Raw genomic sequence first — 21,698 nt, 5'->3', positions numbered from 1 at the left:
CTATTGGCTTTGTAGTCGACCCAACCGGCATTGATGTACCCTTCGAGTCGAACTGGTGTGACTGATTTTTAGAGGATGCCGAAATTCATTGTCCCACTCACATACTTGAGTACTCGCTTATTGTAGTCTAGATGAATATCGTGCGGTGTTTGCATGAACTAGCTAAGGAGGCCGACCGGATAAGTGAGGTCAGGTCGGGTAATGGTGAGATAGATAAGACTTCCGACTAGCTATTGGTATTGAGTCGGCTCACACTCCTCTATACTGGAATCAACATCTAGCTTGAGATTTTGATCAAGAGGGGTAGCGACGGTGTCATGCCTTTATGCGCTAGATTGTTGCATGAGTCGGGTGGAAACCACTAAGGTTTTGGATTAGGAGGAGGAAGCATTTGAGATGAATCTAGTTATGAATAGATTGTTAGAGAGAGATAGAAAACTCGTGAATCCCATGAGTATAATGTATTTTATTAATCAATATTTAGATAAGAATATGAATAGGTTGAAAGAAAGAGAGATAGAAAACTCATGAATGCCACGAGTATAATGTATGTATTTTATTAATATTTAGAAACCCTAATAATCTTCCCAAGAAACAACCCAAAACATTTCACACCAAAATTTCCCCACACTACATTTTGCTCCCATCCTTATATAGTGATGGGAGAGGCTTAGTACATAGCAATCCATGCTTTTTCTAACCTCATGCCTTTTCTGACTTCATGCTTTTTCGAACTATGAACTTCATGCTTTTTCTTCTAACTAAAGTGTTCGTGTAGACTAGATGTGCATGAATAGCTTTTTCTAAAAGTGCTCATGCACACTAGATGTGCACATTGAGTAGTTTTTTCTTTTTATCATGTTTTTTGTACTATAATGTTCATGCATGTTAGATGTGCATGAGTAGCTTTTTCCTAGAAAATATGCATGAGGATAACATTTTCTACATAGAAAATCTATTAATTTAACACTCATGATGTGTTAGTATAATGGTTAAGTTTCAAATTATTAACATCGAGGTGCAGGGTTTGAATCCCACCTTGTGCATGTATTAACATGGAGGTGCAGGGTTTGAATCCTACCTTGTGCCTGCTTGGCCTCATCCGCTTGGAGATTGGGTGTCGCGGGCTTTGACCATTTCGACTTCCAACTGGTCCGGATTAGCTTCTTTCCGGATCGGTCTTGTCCAATCAGCTTCCCGCTGCAATCTCCGACATCGCGCGTTATTCTTACATCATTATCATCATCATGTTCATCGCCTCTTGTTGATTCTCCATCTCCTTACCACCCGTCTTCATGTCGGGTTCACCAAATGTGTCATGCCTTTCAGCGCCAGATCATTGCGTGAGTCGGGTAGAAACCGCCAAGGTTTTGGATTAGGAGGAAGAATTTGAGACGAATCTAGTTATGAATAGATTGTAAGACAGAGAGATAGAAAACTCGTGAATCCCACGAGTATAATGTATTTTCTTAATCAATATTGAGATAAGAATATGAATAGATTGAAAGAGAGAGAGATAGAAAACTCATGAATGCCACGAGTATAATGTATGTATTTTATTAATATTTAGAAACCCTAATAATTTTCCCAAGAAACAACCCAAAATGTTTCACACCAAAATTTTCCCCACATTACATTTTGCTCCCATCCTTATATAGTGATGAGAGAAGGCTTAGCACGTAGCAATCCATGCTTTTTCTAACCTCATGCTTTTTCTAACTATGAACGTAATGCCTTTTCTTCTAACTAAAGTGTTCATGCACACTAGATGTGCATGAGTAGCTTTTTCTTTTTATCATGCTTATTTTACTATAGTGTTCATGCACGCTAGATGTGCACGAGTAGTTTTTTCCTAGAAAATATGCGTGAGGATAATGTTTTCTACATAGAAAATCTATTATTTTAATACTCATGATGTGTTAGTATAATGGTAAGGCTTAAAATTATTAATATGGAGGTACAACGTTTGAATCTTGCCATGTGCATGTGTTACATTTTCATATTTTCTTCTTTTTCTTCATACTTATTCAATAAGGTATTCCATATGTTTTTCACGTAGTGTATGAATTACACTAGGACAACGGGTTTACACTTTGTCATCCCAAACTTGAAGAGCAGATTGAGGATGTAGTGTCGTTGGGAGATCAGTATGCTGTCAAGAGTCTGAATTACTTCTATACCTAGAAAGTAATGTAGCTCCTTCATGTCTTTCATTTCGAATCGGCCGAATAGTAGGTCCTTGGTATGTTCAATATCCCCTATGTGCTCTCCTCCAATGACCAAGTCATCGACATATATTATGATGAATAACTGTCCTTTGGAGTCGTTCCAGATGAACAAAGAATTGTCGAACTCGGATAATTTGGTGAAAATAGTGGATTATCTTCGAATGCCATGCTCTAGGTGCCTGCTTGAGGCCGTAGAGAGGATCTTTGAGTCGGCATACTACTAGCAGTTGTGTGCTCGACTTGAAACTGAGCGGTTGCACCATATACACCTCTTCATCTAATTTGCCTTGGAGAAAGGAATTCTTGATGTCCATTTGGTGGAGGTGCCACCCTTTGGCTCCTACAAGTGCAATCATGGTTTGAATGGTTGTCATCTTTCCCACCGGGGCAAATGTCTATTCATAATTGAACCCATGCATATGTGCATACCCTTTTGCCACAAGTTGGGCCTTATACAGATTGATGGTGCAGTCAGCATTGTGCTTCACCTTGAATATCCACCGACATCTGATTGCCTTTTGGTGGGGTGAAGAGGGGACGAGATCCCATGTCTCGTTCCTAGAGAGTGCTTGCATCTCCTCATTCATCGTTTCGACCCATCGTGGGTCCTTAGAGACTTCGGAAAAAATTTCTGGTTTCCGAACTTTCACCACCTTCATCATAAAGGCATAATGATATGCCATGTAGTTGTTGTAGCCGAATCGGCTAACTACGTTCTTTTCTCGGGTGGAGTGACATGGTGGTTCACTTGTCTTCGTGAATGCTTTCTTGGATCTTGATGTTCTCATGATAGGAACATCTAATCCAATGTACTCACTATTGAGTGAGTGAGCCGATTCAGTTCCATTTGAGTCTTTGAACTCAGGCATTTTGGCCTTCCCCTTGTTCGGCTTCGGACGTGGCAGTGACGTGCTTTGGTCGCTTGGAGGCTCTTGTGGTCCACTCAACTTGGTTGAGATTGGACTTTCCTCTATTGTGAGCCTTAGTCGATCATCCTCCTTCGAGTCTATTTCGAAATTGGTTTCAATTGGATCAGATGGAGCTGAGTTGATTGTGTACTAGGATGCCAATTCGACAAATACGACATCCCTACTCACTTGTATCTTCTTGGTAGAGGGGTTGAAGCACTTATACCCCTTTTGTTCAAGTGAGTACCCCACGAGGATATACTTCTCCGATTTTGGATCGAGCTTTTGCTAATTTTCATTGGGAATGTGTATGAATGCGATAGAGCTAAATATCCTTTCGTGGGATAGGTTCGACTTCTTTCCATAGAACTTCTTGTGAGAGGTTATGTTGCGCACTCCGGATGTTGTGCACCAATTCATTAGATAGGCGGTTGTGTTTACTGCTTCGGCCTAGTATGATTTTGGCAAGTTTTTCTTGTTCATCATTGCCCTTGCTACCTCTAATATGTGCCGATTCTTCCGTTCAGCTACTCCGTTTTGCTGAGGTGTGTGTCGGCAAGTAAACTCTCGTCGAATTCCTTCTTGTCGAAGGTATGCAATGAAGGCGTCGGAGAAGTACTCTTTGTCTCCGTCCGATCAAAGGCATTATACATGTCGACCAAATGCCTTTTCAACTTCATTTTTAAGCTTCTAGAAGTGTGTGAACACTTCACTCTTTTGCCGCATAGGAAAGATCCAGGTGTGCCTGGAGAAGTCGTCGATGAACGTCACATAATATCAGCATCCGCCGAATGTGGCCATTTGGGCTAGTCCCCAAACATCTGAATGTATTACATCCATGATCCCTTTACTTACATTCCTCTCTTTGGAGAATGGTTGCCGAAGTTGTTTGCCAAATAGGTAGGCTTCACACACACCTACAATCTCTTTCTCAATAAATATCTGGTGTCTGTTAACCAGTCCGCTACCCAAAGTGTAAAGGTTGGATTCGGAGTCGGGGTCGGACAAGTATGAAAGGACAAAAATCGAATTGTAATTTTGTCAAGTAGAAATTAGAGTAATTAGAAAATAGGACGATTAGTATAACTATAGGTTCTTCCCGAACAAGCAAGTGTAATATCTTGGAGAAGTCTCTCAAGTCGCCTATAAAAAGGGACCAAGAGCATTGTATTATTATCGGTTTGTTTTGGTTTAATATAATTTTGGTAGTTAGAGTATCTATTGTGTTGACTATTCCCTTTCATTTTCTATCTATTCAGTGTATCGGATGTTCGAATTCATTCTCTGCTACACCAATTAGTGTTCTAATCCTAGTAATTAGTGTTGTGTGACTATTGTTTACATAAAGTTATGAGTAAGGAACTAGTGTCAGCATATTCCATATCTCCAACCACAATCATCTTGATAGAGCGTTCTCGGAAGTAGAATGTTCAACCCATTGTGTCTGTTGGTTGACAGGAGTGACAACACAATATTTTGGCATGCCTGGTACATCTGCTACGAGCAGAGAACAAGGAGAATGTTGTCTGCTTGGCTGGACTAGCCTCAACACAGGTGTCTATCCGACACTTCTCCAAAGGGGTGGTAAGGATTGGATGCTAGGTTACACGCGTAAGATGATTACACTAAGCACAGACGGTAAAACAATACAAAGATACAGATAAACACGCAATAATTCTATTTGTATTACTTTCGTCAAGCCTTTACAAATCATCGGATCCTTTTATAGGCATCCGGCAAGGTTACAATCGGTGCGCTTAGGCAACCGGCATCCGAATCGGTCCGGATCCGGATCGGTACAATTGTACCGGATCCGTCCCTCCGAATAATAATTATACTATTATTTACTTCCTATTATCCGATCTGACTCCGCCTTCCCACTTGTCCTTGCTCTTCTGACCGGTCAACACATGGCACGCCCGTGGGAAAGTGCCTTGCACTTCGAATCCACTCCCGGCCTCATTCTTCCTCCAAAATATCGAGCACACTCTACTCGAAGGTGTCAAGTGGTGCTTCTTCCTCCAATTCCTGTTCCTTGCCTGTCTGATCTCCGACCTCCGGTTGGGTTGGCTGTTTCGTAAAAATTTGCTGCTCCGGCTCTACTTGATTCTGTGGTGCCGGTGCTTCCTCACCGCTCCGTCCGGGTTCTTCCTATTCTCCCTCCGTTCCAGGCTCTGTTCTGTTACCAATGTCGCTTTCTCCGGTCTCGACTGGTCGGCTTGGTGCGCCTTCTTCCTCTACTCCGGTGTCTTCCGGTCTCAGCTCTTCTTCTTCTCCGGCATCGGTCTGCTCCTGCTCTTCTTGATTTTCTTCGAACGGAAGTTCTTCTTCGGGTATTCCTTGTCGGGGTTGTTCGGTGTCGGTTGGTTCAACTTCAGCCGGTCGCTCTCCCTCACTTATAGTGATTGGCGTCGTTCTTCCCTTGGCTTCCTGTCATAACCGGTCCTGCTCGTATTTCTCCAACTCCAACTGAGTTGCGAGCTGCCCGTCATCCAACCTCTCTACCAACCCTCGGATTTCTTTGAGATGTTCTTCCGCTAAAGCGTAGAAATCCTCCGACAATTCTTCCCGAATGGCGACGATACTTTCTTCATCCATCTTGTAGAACTTGTCACCGGTCTTCCTCCGATTCTCGGCATCAGCTCGGAGTGTCTGCAGCTCGGCTGCCTGTTGTGACCACTCCTTCCATAGCTTTTCCGTACTTTCGTTGATGCTTGCCTGAGCTCTGGTACTCCAACCTGACATGATGAGCTTGACCCGGTCAACCCCCGCCTTAACATGCGCATAAGCTTCTTGCTTTTCCTTCCTTGCCCGTTTTATAATGTCGGCCATTATCTAAGCCTGGGCCTCGTAATCCGCTTTCTGCTTTTCATAGGTACTTTGCAGTTTGTTGATCGTGAAGGTCGATCTTTCCTTTTCTTCATTCCTGATCTTGGTCAGATCCAGCTTTTCCCGCCTTAGCGCCCCCAATTCCTTCCTTCTCTCCGTCGCTTGGGTTATTTCCGCCGACAATGCTTCCTTTTTGGCACTTACCTCGTCCATTGTCTTAGCCAGGTCTAATCGGGTCTCTTTGAGCTGTTCTTTCAGCTTCTCTATTTGCCGGTCGTAGTCTGTTGCCCGTTTCTTGTTGTCCGACTCGACCTGCTTGTGATCTCGGTAGAGACGGTCGAAGTCCTCCGTCTTCTGCTTCAGGCGTCGGCTTACCTGAGCTCTTAACCGGTCGTCCCGGTCCTTCTGTTGTCGGAGTTCTTCCTGCAGTCGTTCTATCTCTTGCTCGGCATGTCGACGTAGTCAGTCCTTCTCCTTTTGCAGCTTCTCTTTTTCTTCTTGCAGTCGGTCATTAGTGGCTCGGCCTTTCCGGAGGCCTTCTTCCATTTTCCGTCTGTCATCCTCCACCACTTTGAGTTGCTCCCTTTCTTTTTCCCTTAATGCCTCCTGAGCTTTTAACTCCTCTCGTAAGGTTTCTATTATTTTTTCGGTCTCAGGGCCGGTTTGCAAGGCTACCGGTTCTGGTTCTGGTTGCTTCCTTGTTGTCCCGACCGGCTCGGTGACAACTTGTGCTTGTTGAATTCCTTCCCTTGCCTGCAACAGCTCCCCTTGCAATTCCTCGATCTGTGTTCGGAGCGCGACCAACTCCTGGGTTGCTGTATGCGTCAGATGTTGCCTACACGTTACTTCTTCCTCTAACTGGTCCGCTACTCCCGATAACTGCTCCAAAAGCCATCTAAGCCATTGTGGCTTTGTGCTTCCTGTGTCGGGGTAGCATTGCTCACTTCTACTCCTTAACTCAGGCTGTTTTTCCGGCCTTTTTTCTGGCTCCGGCGCTTGTTCATTCCTCTTCTCTGGAATGACCGGTTCTCTGAAGTCCGGCAAAACCGGTGTCGGTGCTGCTTCCCTCGGTCCGGGTTCCGGTACTGCTTCCGCCCCGACTACTGGAGGTGGTCCTTGCGCCCTCTGCTGAGTTTTGTCAACTGGTGGAGCCGGTCCTTTCGCCCGTCTCTCCCGACCTTGTCTTGCTGGGAGTCTTACCAGTGGTTCGGATGAGTCTTCTGCTTCAGCTTCCTCCTCCGGTGTGGCTACCAGACGGACCTTTTGTATAAAGTCCTCTGGTTCCGGTTCCGGCCGTCGCAGCGTTATATTGATTGGTTTGAGCGCTACCGGTTCCTCATCGGCCGATTTTCCTTTGCCTTTTCCTGCCGGTTTTGCCTTTGTTGCCGGTTCCTGTTGCTGTCGGGATGGTCCTTCCTCCCGCTGTTCTGCTTCTTCCTAGGTCCATTCGGGGGTGTGTTTCTCCAGGATATGTCGGCGCTTTGTGACCTTTTTTGGCGTCGTCTCCTGCCGACCTCTTTTCTTTTGTTTGATGGGGGCATCGGTGGGACTAACACTGTTAGCCATTGTGCTATCCCGACCCATGGCTTTTTTCCTTCCACAAGGTTCTTGATGGCCTCCTTCAATCCTTCGGTTATGAAATGGAGCCAGTCCACTTGTAATCCTTCATACGTTGCAATTAAGAACGCTGCCCGGTACCTGGCTATGGCTTGGGGACGAGAATTCACGAATCCGTATTCCATCATGGCGCGGGCCACTTCTCCGAACAGCAGGTTCTCTCCGCCCTGTGTTCGGTACGCCTTGCTGCTGATGGAATACTCACCGAAATATTCGAACAGGATTTCACTTGAAGGGTTTTCGATTGTTTGAAGTCCTCTTGCTTTTATCCCCGTGAGCGCCTGCACTGCTCCTTCCGTGATTTCTGATAAATCAATCGATGCTGCCGCCTGCTCTGGTTCTGCGTGTGGTGGAGCGTCGGCGATCCGCAACAATCCTTCTAACCCGTTCTCCCTCATCCATTGGCGTGCCTCTTCATTGCATGGTGGCGCTCCCACCTCTTGTGATCTCCCCATCATTACCATGATTTTTTTTTTTTTTTTTTTTTTTTTTTCTGTTTGTTTGGACCACGTCATTTTCTGGTCCCCCCCGATTTATTCGGGTCGGTTCGCGCTGATACCGGATCCTTTTGTCGGTTTTTTGGGATAGTCTTTGTCAGTATCGGTGTCGGTTCTTCCTCGGTCCGGATATTTGCAGCAGCGTCTGTCGGTGTAGGTTCTTCCTCGGTCCGGATATCTGCAGCAGCGTCTGTCGGTGTCGGTTCTTCCTCGGTCCGGATATCTTCGGCAGCGTCTGTCGGTGTCGGTTCCTCATCGTGCCAGATTTCCGGGTTTTGCTTGAACGGGTTGGCTGGCATATTTCCCTTATACGGCTTTAGCCGAAACCCATTTGCCCATTTACCGATGACTTCTCCAGACAACGTGCCGAGCTGATACGACCCATTGTACTCCTTGGTGATCCAGAACGGTCCGGTCCACCGAAACCGCAACTTTCCCGGCATGTTCCCCATCCGTGTCTGGAACAGTAGCACCGGTTTCCCGACTTCAAACTCCTTTTCGTTGCCACGCCGGTGTCGGTCCACGAAAGCTTTTCTCCTCCTTTGCTCCAGTTCGAGTTGTAGTAAGTTGGCTATTCGGTTTTCTTCTAATTCCAACAACGTCGCCAGCCGGATTCGTTCGGACTCCTTCTCACTTAAGCGCTCCTTTACCTGGATCCGTAAGCTGGGGATCTGGAACTCTACCGGCATGACCGCTTCTAAACCGAATGCTAGTCGGAACGGGGTTGTCCGGATGTTGGTTTTGTACGTTGTTCGGTACGCCCATTGCGCGCTCTGCAATTTCGTATCCCAGTCGGTCCGGTTCTCGTTGACGGTTTTTCGTAGGATGTTTTGCAGAGTTTTGTTCGTCGATTCCGCGAGTCCATTGGCTTGAGGGTAGTAGGGAGTACTCCTTTTATGTACCACCGCGTAAAATGACGTCAGGCTTTCTACTACCTGCCCGAGAAAGTGTCCTCCTTGGTCACTTATAAGCTCGATCGGGCATCCATACCGGCACCATATGCACTCGTACAGGAACTTTGCCGTGGACGCGGCCGTGTTGTCCCGTAAGGCCTTCGCTTCTACCAATTTGGTGCAATAGTCGGTCGCCACTATGACATACCGATTTCCGGTTCGCATTGCCGGTGGCTTGAAGGGCCCGACAAAGTCCAAACCCCACTTTTGAAACGGTTCCAATGGCAAGACCGGGTGGTATGGCATCCGGGCCTGCTCTGTGGGTTGGCCTAGTCGTTGACACAAATCGCATTCTCTGCTATACTTCACGACATCTTTTAGGGTGGTGGGCCACCACAGTCCGCTCTGCCATATTTTCCGAGCGGTTGCGTCGCCGGCATAATGCTCGCCGGCAATTCCACAGTGGGCTTCCCTGAGGATTAGATCCTTCTCATCGCTTCGCACTGCTCGTCTCCAGATGCCATCTGCCCCCTTGTGATAGAGGGGGTCTCCAACCAAGCAGAAATGTCTGCTTCTTACTGCTACCCTTTTCCTTTCATCGCGGTCCATGTTCTCCGGGGGTACTCCGGTGCTCAGGAACTGATGCATCTCAGTTAGCCACGTGTCTTCATCGGCTACTGTTGCATCCGTTGCCGGTTCCGTCGTGATCCGGAACAACTCGGCGTCGGGGAACTCATCCTGGACGCCGTCCCCTGCTTCTCCGGATTCGAGTCTGCTTAGGTAGTTCGCTACCGCATGCTGCGCCCTGGGTCGGTGGAAAATGTCGAATTCAAATTCCTGTAACAACAGTGTCCATCGTGCAATTTTTCCCGTCAGGGATGCCTTCGAGACCAGGTAGAGTAGTGCCGAATGGTCGACATGGAAGGAAAACTTCCTTCCGAGCAGATAGTGCCTGTACTTTGTGACACTATACACCATTCCTAATGCCTCGCGTTCCGTAGTAGAGTAGTTCCGTTCGGCTTTTGAGAGTTTCCGGCTTGCGTAGTACACCGGCCGGTACCATTTCGGCTCCGTGAGTTGCATCAGAACGCTGCCGATTGCTACATCCGACGTGTCGACAAAGACGTGAAAGCTTTTACTCCAATCCGGCGGTTGCACCACCGGAGCTTGCGACAGCATAACCTTCAACGCTTGGTAGGCTTTCTCCTCCGTCTCCGCCCATAGGAAGGGTACCCTGTGTACGGCGGTATGCAAAGGTGTAGCGAAGTCTGCGAGGTGCCGTATCATCCGACTATGCCACCTTATTTGGCCCAGGAACCGGCTTAAAGCCTTTGCGTTATTTGGTGCTGGTGCCTCGAGAATCTCCTTTACTTTATCCGGATCTACCGCGATTCCTTCCTTACTCACCACGTGCCCTAGTAAGTTGCCGCTTGCCACTCCAAAGACGCACTTGGCCGGGTTCAGACTCAACCGGTATTCGCGGCACTTCTCCAAGCACAACCAAAGGTAATCGAGATGCTCTCCGTGCCGGCTGTAGACCGCGAAATCGTCAAGGAAGACCTGCATAAAACCGGGGATATATTCCCCGAAAATTTCCATTATTATCCTTTGAAAGGTCGCTGGGGCCGTCTTTAGTCCGAACATCATCACGACCGCAACGAACACTCCCCATTCCGTAACGAACGCTGTCTTCTCCTGGTCGGCCGGGTTCATTCGTATTTGGTTGTAGCCGCTAAATCCATCCAGGAAGCTGTAAAATTCGTGGCCGGCTACCGCATCTAACACCCCGTCCGTAAATGGTAGTGGAAACGCATCGGTCACTGTTGCGGCATTTAGTTTGCGGTAGTCCACGCATACCCGGATTTTGCCGTTCTTTTTCGGGACCACCACTACCGGACTCAGCCAAGTTGCCTGCTTGACCGGTCGGATAAATCCGACCCGGAGGAGCTTATCAATCTCCTCCTTCACCTTCGCCGCATAATTCGGATTCATCCGGTACCTGCGTTGAGCGATTGGTTTCGCGTCCGTACTTAGGTGAATTTGGTGCTGATAGAGCTGGGGGTCCAGCCCTCGCATGTCTTCGTACGACCATGCGAACACATCCTTGAAGTCTGTTAATAATGCTACCATTGCCTTCTTTTCTTCCTTCGGCAATTCCTTTGCGACATTTACCGGTCGGGGCTTGTCTGTTGTGCCGAGGTCCACCTCCTCTAGTTGGGATGCTTTTACCCTCTGGGATATCGTCATTTCCCTCTCTAGGGATTCCTGCGCTTGTCGCAGTTCTCGGATCGCCGCTTGGTTCGGTTCGTCCGGCGTCGTGATGTACGGTTCTACTGCCGCCGTGATATCCACCTCAAATAGTGGGACGATTCGTGGGTGTTCTTCGAGGTACTGCTCGACTTCCTCGTCCGGTAATCCCTCCAACATGTTGATGCTCTCCGCATACAATGGAGTTGCTTCCTTATTGGCGATCACCCGTGGTTGCGTCAGTACTCGTACCTTTGTTTTCCCTCGCCAGAATGTGATCATGTTCTTTTGCCAGTTCTGCTTGATATGCACCATTCGCAGCCATGGTCGTCCTAGCAGTAGGGGGTACACGCCTTGTACATTCAGCTGCAGCACCACGGCCGATATCCGGAATACGTGGCCTCCGATCGTTACTTCCAAATCCCGGATAAGCCCGGTTGGTCGAACTGAGCTGGTATCCGCCATGCGTAACCAGAAGGGGCATGGTTCCCATTCCCGGATGCCCAGGTTATCGCATGTCTGTCAGCTGATGACATTTACCCCGGAGCCTCCGTCAATAATCGTTCCAGCAATTTCCTTTCCTTTCACGATTGCCGTGATCGCCGGGCTACTTGTATCGACCACCGCTGGTCCTTCCTCCGGGTTGGAGAAGAATGTCGGTGCTGGCGTCGGCTTCGGTTTGCTCACGGATGCCTGTAAGTCTGCCGTAAACCGTGGCACCAACTGTAGTAGCCGTGCTAACGGCAGCATGATTTGACAGTCCTGTAGCGCTTGCCACGTTGGGTTTTCTCCTGGCTGTATGATTTCTTCGTCTTTTGGCATATTTTGGTTTCTTACTTCTACCACATTCTGTTCATTGGCCTCCTTGATCCATTGCGCCGCTTGTTTTCTGATTGCCTCCTGGGCTTCCCACTCGGCGGTCTTTCCCTTTGACCGGGTTGTGACCTGCTGTACTTCTGTTATTTCGGCTGTAACCATGTTGACTGCCGGTTGCTTGTCATTGGTTTTGCTTGGGCATTGGTTACTATAATGGCCCTCCTTACGGCAGTAATAACAGTACACCTTGTGACTGTTGCTCGTTTCTCCTTTGTCCCCGGTTTGGAGGGTGGGTATACTTCGGCGGTCGTCTTCGGTTTTTCGGTTATCCGGTACCGATACCGGGTTGTCATTCCTTGCTGCCTCCCGACGTTCCTCTCTTCGGAAAAATCCACGCTTCTGATTCCGTCGGAAATTTCGGTTCCCTTGTCGCCTCTCTTCTCTGCGTCGTTCGTATTCCGGGGATTCGTCTCGGTCGTACCGGTCCCGGGGGTAGCTATCTCTGCGTTTCTCCTCTCGGTCATAGTTATCGCGTCTTCTATCAGCGTATCTGTTACCGCGTTCGCGTTGGTAGCGGTCGTCTCTCCGGAATCGATCCTCATCCGGGTTCTGATTGCGCGGTTCTATGTGTCGAACCGGTGCTGCCTGCCGATTTAACAAGTTATATTCGCATCAGTCCGTTGTATGGGCTCGAGAGTTGTAGATCATACATTGTGTCCGCAGGGTGCAGTCTACTGTTGAGTGGCCCGAATTTAGGCATGTTGTGCATTATAAGGCCTGTCGGAACCTCAGGTCTTCCTCCTTCGGGAGTGCCCGGTGTAACATCCCCATCGACAAGAAGGAGCTAGTCTTGTCCATTTCTAAGACCCGATCAATAACTTGGTCCATTGTGCTGGTGCGGAAATCAAGGACTCCGCACATTGTTCGAAGTGGCTCTTTTAGCGCGGCCAAAAAGACTGCTTTGGCTTCGTCTTCGGGTGGTGCTCTCGTCAGTTGGCTGTGCAGGGTCTGAAACCGAATGATGAATTGTGGCATAGTCTCGTTCTCTTCCTGCCGGGTGGTGTAGAACTGCCCAACCAATTCCCTTTGCTCAACTTGTCTGTGAAAAAGCCTGAGGAATTTGGCCTTCAAGGCATCGAATGTGGTAAAGCTGCCCGGTAAGTGCTTTGCGTGCCATCGGGCCGCCGGTCCTTCTAAGGTCATGCCGAATTCGGCGACTTTGGATCGTTCGGCTTCGGGCTCCGTCAGTCTTTGGGAGACATGGTTGGCTTCCCATGTTTGGAGGAATGCGTACACGTGTGCCTCCGCGTCGGGCTCATCCCGGTACTTTGGGTATGGGTACGACATCGTGTCGTCCAACTGACTCTCTTGCTTTCTCCGCTCTCTGTCCGCTGTTGGCGTTGGTGTGAGAGCTTTTGGTTCCTCCGCGGTTGGTGCCGGTATCCACTCCTTCAGTTCCTCTGCGGGTGTTGCCGGTGTCCGGTCCTTTGGTTCCTCCGCGGGTGTCGTCGGTATCTGCTCCTTCGGTTCCTTCGCGGGTGTTGTCGGTATCCGGTCAGCCTCCCTCGGCGATTGCCGGTCACCGAACTCCAAGGTTATTTCTTCCTCTGGCTCCGGTGTTACTGAGTCTTCCGACCCCTCTTCCCCCAGGTCGTTTGGTGTGTCGTGGCTGCTTTTATACCGGGACGCAACGCTTCCGTCGCTTTCCGACTCCGCCTCAAGTGTTGCGAATGCTTCCGAGTCCCCGTCGCCACCAACGAGCGTCTGTAGTATCGTTTCCGCCTCTTGCAGGCTTGTTATGCTACTGCCTTCGTCGGGGACTTGCAGAACCCGGAACTGCAGTGCTTCTTCTGCGACTCTCCGAAGAGTTCTGGAGAATCACCGATCCCGCCGGATCTCGTTGACGGCTTGCTGCAGGGCTTCCCGTCGTTGCTCTCGTTAGGTGTATCGTCTCCCTCGTTCGGTGATGTGGTCGTCGTTTGGTCTAGACATCCATCCCCGGTTGTCCTCTGCACTTTGCAGGAATCGTGGTCGCCAAAATAGTGTTGTCTGCTTGGCCGGACTAGCCTCAACACAGGTGTCTATCCGACACTTCTCCAAAGGGGTGGTAAGGATTGGATGCTAGGTTACACGCATAAGATGATTGCACTAAGCACAGACGGTAAAACAATACAAAGATACAGATAAACACGCAATAATTCTATTTGTATTACTTTTGTCAAGCCTTTACAAATCATCGGATCCTTTTATAGGCATCCGGCAAGGTTACAATCGGTGCGCTTAGGCAACCGGCATCCGAATCGGTCCGGATCCGGATCGGTACAACTGTACCGGATCCGTCCCTCCGAATAATAATTATACTATTATTTACTTCCTATTATCCGATCCGACTCCGCCTTCTCCTTGCTCTTCTGACCGGTCAACAGAGAATGGATGTCATCTAGTCGACTTAGTACATACCAACTTGCAGGAAGCAGAAGACCACGCATGAGATCGGAGAGCCGACGTGCAGAAGGAGAAAATTCTAATAATTCGGAGTTTGTCGAACAAATTCAGGAAGAAGCTGAAGGGGAATTAAGAGAAAATCCTGATTTATCCATTGATAGTAGTTCGGATGAGGAGTCGTCCAACCATAGATACTTAGTCAAAGTTTTTGAGGAGGATACAATGTTGTATCCCTATCCCAAACACAATGATGAAGCCGTCACAGAGGTGCATATCCGTGCTTTCCTTACGACATGGCAAGATAACCATGTATCCCAGAGATTGTCGGAGGCCGATGCCGACAAATCAAAGATTGCAGAATTTGGATTGTCGCTTGATGGGCAATCAGCGAATTGGTACTCACATCATGAGGCAGGTGAGTTTGAGACATTTAAACAATTAACTACCAAGTTTATTTGGTTATTTCATTGACAAGTTCCTAGAAGGGAACTCATGAGCCAATTCTATGTGGCTTATCAAGAAGCCCATGAAACTGTTCGACAATTCAGTATTTGGTTTTAGAACCTTAGGAGGCAATTAGCATGATCCCTCCTAGAGGAAGATGTGAAAGAGACCTTCTTGTCGGCACTACGAGAGCCGCTTCAAACGACGTTAGCCGTGTTCGATTTTAAAGATCAATCATTGGAGTAGGTGATTGACAAAGCACTAATAATGGATAAAGCCCAAACGAGTAATGATATGTGCATGGCATCTTTACCAAGGTCCTTACTGACGTCGGAAGAATTAAGGTTTTGATAGGCAATTTAATGCACAACATGTCTTAATCCGGGGCATTCTAGAATGGAATGCACATTACGCACACATTTTCTGATCTGTCATTCAAAGGCACATACGATTGACCAGTGTGAATATAATATGCTAAACAAAGTCGCGGCACCAGTAAGACAGATACAACCTCATGATGACCGCCAAGATGACAGAAATCGGCAGGCGCATCGGTTCTGGGACGATTATCGGCCAAGATACAATGATCATTATTGCTTGGATTGGAATCGGCGGGATGATTATTGATGAGATGATCGTTACAATGATTACCAACAGGAAGATGACTGTCAAGATTAGTACAGGAGGGACAATCATAACCATTACGATCATGACTATTCACCAAGGCATGAGAGAAATTATCAACATCCTTACAAAGCTTTGTACCTTCAACTTCGGACATCTGCAACTAGAGGAAAAGTGTCGCCACATGAGTTGTACTTCAGAAAGAAGCCGAACTTGGCACACTTGAGGGTGTTCGGCAACATAGCATATGTATGTGTGTTGAAGGAGAAGCGGTGGAAATTAGATGCCAACGCCAATAACTATATCTTGGTTGGCTACTCAAGCGAGCAAAAGGGTTATAAGCATTATAACCCCCGATCAAAACAGGTCTGAGTCAGCCGAGATGTCGTATTCGACGAGTCGGCTTCATGGTACTTGCCTCCACCTCCAGCCCCCATCGACTCCATTCCGAATTTTGAAGATGAGGCCAGCGAGGTCAATCCCCTGGATAAAGAAAACATTGGAACTCTAGAAGAGAGTCTGATCTCATTCTGGCTAAGTGGGTCGAATGAGAGACTGAGTCGGAATGACCAATCAGATGAGGAGTTAGCGAGTAGTGGAGACTCGGTTGTGCAATTCCTGTGCCTAAAACCGAGGAGACGATTTATGCGAAAGGAGAAGGGGAAGATGAAGATGCTGGAATACGGCACAAAGGCCGGAGCATCTGATCAGATTGAATCCGACGTTGTCGAGGTATTCCTCGCGGATGCGTGGAATGAGGCGGGACCTCGGGGGTCCTGTACCGAAGAGCAAGAGAGAAAGGAGAAGAGACCCACTACGTGCGAGCGTAGATTCACAGGGACACGGCCCTTCGACACAAAGACGCGAGTGGGACAGCGACACAGAGAGACACGAATGTATGTATGTATTAACAAAGACAAACAACAAGAACACGAAGTCGGTTACAACCGAACAGGCCGGCGAACAGATGCCGATGCCTGTTCGTAAACGCACAGAAAGAAAGGAGTAGGTTGGAGGTGCTATCGGAAGCACTCGAGCATTCCTCAGAGCAGCGCGAGCCTCCCGAAACCTGTACAGAAGAAGCTATGGAGTTTGGAAGAGAGAGAAGCCTTCGGCCCACAATCCGATAGCACTTCGGCCTCTCTTACTTCGCGATCCCTCTCCCCTCCTCGTCTCCCTCCTTTTATAGGCAAGGAAGGAGCCGTTTCCTATTAACTTCCTACCAACCGAATCTACCTACCTAGGATCTCCCATGTCCCTAATTCTCTCCTATGTACAACACAAGGTGCACGTGCATGAAGAGCCAGTTCCTATGCTCCGGCGCACCGATTCCGCTTGTGGACGGTTTTCTTCACGACATCCGCCCCCACCTAACCGCGCATCCACCGGCATGCGCCAAATTGAGTTGGGACGGAGAAAACCAGTCCAACCTTCATTCCCCGCCCGTCGGTCCTTCCTCGGTTTCGGATCGTTCGTCGTCCCGGTCCAGGTTATCCGGATCCGGCTCATCGTCGTGACGCTTCTTGAACGCTTTGATCTGCTTCCCAGCTACCGGTATCGCCATTCTCGTGCCGTCGAGTTCCGCCAGATGGTACGTCCCGTTGTCGTTGGCGCTTTGTACCACGTAAGGCCCGAACCACCTTCTTGCGAACTTTTGTGTCGCTCGGTGCTGGTTGTCGAGGCTGCTGTCGTAGACTAGCACCCAGTCGCCTTCCTCGATCTTCTTTGGTTGGAGCCGGTGCGTCCAGTCGAACCGGGCTTTGTTCCTCGTCCTTGCCACCCGAAGCTTTTTCGCAGCCTGCTCCACGTCCTCCGTTCTTCGCTCGAGCTGCCGTATGCGCGCTGTCAACAATTCCTCCCGGCTCATCTCGTCTCTCCAGTCCACGGTTGCCCATGAGGAGATCGTACGTTCCATCGGCATGATCGGCTTCTGCCCAAACATGAGCTCTGCCGGCATGAATCCGGTTACCGAACTGTGCGTAGTTCGGTCCCCCCACAATGCGTAAGGCAGCAACCGCGGCCAGTTCCCGACTTGACCTCCGCATGCCCGAACTAACGCCTTGACGATCGGTCCGTGTCCGCGCTCCACCTTTCCATTCGCCTCCGGATTGTACGCAGTGGTAAGCGAAAGCTTGACTCCTAGTCGGTCGAACAGCTCCTCGGCCTCTTCGGCGTCCAACTCCCCGCGATCAGCCACGATCTTCCCGACGCACCCGTACCGGCATATCACGTCCTCAATCAGGAACCGATATACGGCCGCGGTCGTTTTGTTCTGAAGGGCTCGGCCTTCCACCTGGTTCGTCAGATCTTCCCGAGCCAGGACCAGGTACCGCATCTGTCCTACTCCCATCGGCATCGTCACCAGGTCTACCATCCATTTGAAGTGGATGGTCGGAGGGTACGTAGGGTGAAGCTCGTCCCGATGTTGGACCACGGAGTGCATCTGATAGCTCTCGCAAGTTGTCACGAACCGATGCACGTCCTGGTACAGTCCCGGCCACCAGTACTTCCCCTTTATCTTCTCGAACGTGGCCCACGTTCCACGGTGTCCAGCCCAAGGGCTGTCGTGGTAAGCCATCGCCACCACCCGGAGCGGGACGCCGTTCGTCTTCTTCGGGTGCTTCCATAAGTATCCGTCCCGGAGAAAGAATCGGTAAGCATTCTTCCAGATCCGGTTGGCCTCGTCCTTCGTCCATGACGCATCCGGCGTCATTGTCCTAAAAAATCCACCGATCTGGAGCCACTCGCCGTCGTACTTGCTCTCGTTGAAGTCGTTAAGTGCCGGAGTGCTCGTCCCATCTGTCGTCACGTACACCGCCTCGAAGAAGTCCACGCCGACTTCTTCGTCCTCCGAAACCATGCCGCCCTCGTCATCAAACCTCGCCCTCGAAAGCATGTCGGCCATGGCGTTGTCCTTTCCGGAAATGTGTCGTATTTCCGGATCCAGGGACTTGAAGTATGCTATCCACCTGAGCATCGCCAGGTCCGGTGTCGCGCATCCGGAAACCATGCCGAGAATTGGCAGGCAATCCGTCTCGATAATCACTTCTGTCCCGATCAGGTAGTCTTTGTCGGCCTTTACTGCCGAAACGATACCCCAGAGTTCGCGTTTAACCTGGGCGTACCCTCGCTGTCGCTCACTGAGGACCTTCGCGCCGAATCGGATCGGGAACCGAATGCCGTCCCCGTCTTCTTGGTGGACGACCCATCCGATCCCGGTCGGACTCGTATCCACCGTTATGTATACCGGGGTACCCTTCTCGTAGACAGCCTTCCGGAGCGCCGGTGCTGCCGTAAGAGCTTCCTTCAGCTTCCGGACCGACTCCGTGTGCTCATCTCGCCACTCGAATTTTCGCCCTTTCTTCAGCAGCCCGTATAGCGGCTTCGCAACGTGGGCGTAATGCAGGATCCATATGTGGTAGAACGCGCATGCCCCCAGGAACCTCTGAACTTCCGTAACCGAGCTACAATCGGGCTTCATCGCGGAGATGGCTTCTACTTTTGCCGGAGACGGCTTCCGGCCATACGGTCCACACAGGTGTCCGACCACCAGGATTTCTGATTGTCCGAAGGCCGATTTCTCCCCGAAGAAGGTGAGCCTCGCATCCTCTAGCCTTTGTAGCACCTTCTCGCAGTCGTCAATGTGTGGTTCCACGAATCGCCGGCATCCGTCCGGCCCGACTGTCCTGTCCTTCTCTTCCACCGGGCACCCCTTTATCGGGATGTCGTCCAGAAATGGCATGGTGATGTCCGGGATGCAATCCCTCAGTACCTTGTTCATTGCATTCACCATGTGGGCCACCGAGTTGGTCCCTCCTTGCGGCAGGGTACACATTCGCACTAGGCCGAGGGGAGTTCGCATCGTTGTAATGTCTCTGCTCTCCACGACTAGCTGGAACTGGTCGTAACCCGAGTACAGATCACCGACCGAATAAATCGACCTTCCAGCGAAGGCCTCCGCGAACTCGTCTATGGTCGGTCCGATTCCTGCATTCCGAATGGTCACTCTGTTGACCGGCTGCAGGTCCTGAATGAAGCGCAATGTTCTGTTTTTCTTTGGTACGGTAAACCATCGGTTCGAGTATGGCGCGCTCGACGGTTCGAGAATACCCATATCGACTTTCTGCCTCAGTAGCTCCATCAACTCCGGGATGTGAGCTCTTGGTATCGGAATCGGCTTGAGATTCCACGGCACATGCGGTACCGTGAATATCACCATCGGCTCCACGATTGTCGGGTCTACGCACCCGATCTCTTCCGGTGAAAATGCGAAGGCTTTCCCGTGCCTTCCGAGCATTCTCCGAAACCGGTCTTCCTCCGCCGGCAGTAGGAACCCGCCCCCACCGATCTTGAGCTCCCGGAGCGTCCCGTCGGTGAAGGTGTGTCCTATGCAGGCCGGATCTCGTAAACTGGGGTCCGACGCGACCCCTCTGATTCGGGACTCGCTGCCCTCCGGTAAGGGTGCCGCGACTGGCCTTACCTTCCGGTCCACAGTCTTGTACTTCGTGCTAACTCGGGCCGTCCGATCCGACCGGAGTCCCTGGTTGAAGTTCGCGATGACTTCGTGCATCTCTTCGGAACATACCGGTATCGTCCGGTCTTCGTTAAGGTCTTCTCCGGCTACCTTCCTCAGCATCCCCAAGGTGTCGTCGAAGGAGACCGCCTCCACGGCTCCGCTGATTTCCTCGTCTGGGCCGAAAACTCCGCACGCTCGAAGTCGCACTTCCGCCCTTGTCTTTTCTCCGCCAATGATGCCGACTATCATACACCCTCCGTTGTTGGAGAAGCAAAATTTCCTACCTATCGTACAGGGTTCCTTCGGTTTCGGTTCTGTCATACAGCTGTGGGGTCTTTCCCGAGTGTCCGGACTGTCTCGGCCCCACGCCTTGGCAGCCCTCTCTAAAAATCCTCCCGGTTCTCGCCACCGAGGGATTCGCGGTTTCGCTCGTGGTTCGGTTGCACCGTCAGAAATTGGACCGAATGGCGCCCGTCCTGGCTTTTGACCCTCGCGTAGGCCGAACCGTTGTCTAGCACCTTGGTCTCCATCTGCGCCGCCGTGATGTATGGTTCCCCTAATATGACCGGGTGCGAGGATGTCTCCTGTACGAAGAAGTGCTGGTCAATCTCGACGTCGCCAATCTTGACTTGCACGTTCGGGCAGGCCCCGTGCAGTTCCTCGGTGGCGCGCGTCGCCGCCCGTATCTTCCACCCGTGCTTGGTGTTGATCGGCCACTTTCCCTTCTTATAGAAGTCCATGGACATTAGGTTTATTTCCGAACCGTGGTCCACCAATGCCACCACCGGTTCCTGAACATCTCCGATCTTTACCGGGGTCTCCGTGGTCGCTCGGGCCTAGTGCGGCCTTGAATAGTGGCTCTCCGCCCACTCATCTTCCAGCGCCATGTCGTCGATGTGCGTCGTCCGCACCTCCACCGGTCTTTCCGGTTCCGTCTCCGTCGACAGCCTCTTCCGTTTCACCAGGTCCACAATGGAGTCGTGGAACTCCTTCTTGGCGATCCCTAGCACCTCTCGCAATGACAGCTCCCCCTTGCTGTCGAGGATCCGTTCCTCTAGGACCTTTCGTAGGTCCGTAGTCCTTTCTATTTCCGTCCCTAGTCGGTATCCGCCCTTCCTGGGGTTATCTTGCGAGCTGGACCCACCGGCATCGTTCCGTCGTTGCCCGAATCGGGTCTCGTACCGTTGTGAGGGCCCAGCTGCTCCGGCTTTCCCCACCCGTTTGTCTTCTACCAAGGCCTCGTAGTTCCGGCAGGCGGCTTCTACGAAGCCCGTCTTCTCCTCGACCGGATCGCTCCACCCGGTTATTTCCCGGACCCGTTGTCGGGGTAGTTGTGGTTCGTGCGGCGAAGTCGCGGGGACTAAGGTTAAGGGGAGTTGAAGAAACTTAAGTTTAATAAGGCTTGTATGGTGATGATAGAATGGTTAAGGATAGTAAGATGAAGAGTTACAAGTATGTGTGTGTGTGTGTGTGTGTGAGAGAGAGAGAGAGAGAGAGAGAGAGAGACGAGCATAGATAAAAGATAGAGACAATGTATGATTCAAGAAAGAAGATTGAGACAAAGTATGATTCTAGAAAGAAGATTGAGACAAAGTATGATTCTAGAAAGAAGATTGAGACAAAGTATGATTCAT

This window comes from Azolla caroliniana, unplaced genomic scaffold, assembly GCF_043228905.1.
Source record: "Azolla caroliniana isolate FFs.n. ecotype wild unplaced genomic scaffold, voAzoCaro1.0.p SCAF_7, whole genome shotgun sequence".
Lineage (NCBI taxonomy): Eukaryota > Viridiplantae > Streptophyta > Polypodiopsida > Salviniales > Salviniaceae > Azolla > Azolla caroliniana.
The sequence above is the reverse complement of the archived record's forward strand: the minus strand, read 5'-3'. Positions refer to the sequence as shown.